Raw genomic sequence first — 1,050 nt, forward strand, 5'->3', positions numbered from 1 at the left:
ATAAATTAATAATAAATATTGGTGGATATCAGTGTTCCAAAGTTACAATTTCTGCTTATATTCATTTTGCCAACAGCATGTCACTCATTTATTTGTTTATGAATGCAGTACATATTCATGGAATGCCTACACTGTCATAAAATCTGTCCTAAGAATTGGTATATGTGGTGAATGACAATATATATAAGGTTCCTTAGCCTATGGAACTCACGATGTGGTTAAAGGAGACTAATCATAAATGCAAAAACAACGAATTAAGATATTTTCAAATAATAAGTGGAATGAAGGAACTAAAAATGAATAATGGTATAGTGAGTGGGTCTCCATGAGGCTCGGAAGGGAAGGACTCTCTGAGGATGTAATAATGGAGAAGAAAGATGAAAGGAGTCAGCCATGCAAAGACCTGGGGAGAGGCCATTCCAATCACAGGAAGTTACAAGGTTGAAAGGGACCGAAAGCAAGGGAAAGCTGGCCATGTTCCAGAAAAGTCAGTAAGGCCACTGTGGCCGTGGGTCAGCAAGAGAGGTGGTGAAAGGAATGAAATGCCTGGAACTAGACGTCCTGCTTTTCTGGAAAGATCGAGGCTAGACGATGTCAACTTACCAAGCTTATTTCTACCTCAGAGTCCTCAGGTACCTGTTATTCCATATCTGCGTTGATTTTCCCTTTTCCCTTTATCCTGGGAAGCAAGGCTTCTCCTTCTCTCCCTCTCACCTGAGTATTACTCTTCCGTTATCCCCACTCTCTTTTATAGTATCATATCTGCATTTTTTATTTTAATTGTGGTTAAAAAAGCCACATAATATGAAATTTACTCCCTTAGGAAAATTTTAGATGTATGATACAATGTGTAGCTAACTATATGTACATGGTAGTTCACAAATCTCTAGAATCTTCTAGTACCTTTGATCTTTGCCTCTGTTTCTTCTCTCCAGAGCCAAAAGCAGGTGTTAGTCTACTGTATCTTGGCTCTGGAGGGACTCCTAACCCAGTATTTTGAATCCTAGACCAGAGTTCTGAGATTCCAATGCATGTTAGAGGTTCTCTTGC

The sequence above is a fragment of the Nomascus leucogenys genome, chromosome 5 (genome assembly GCF_006542625.1).
Source record: "Nomascus leucogenys isolate Asia chromosome 5, Asia_NLE_v1, whole genome shotgun sequence".
Taxonomy (NCBI): Eukaryota; Metazoa; Chordata; class Mammalia; order Primates; family Hylobatidae; genus Nomascus; species Nomascus leucogenys.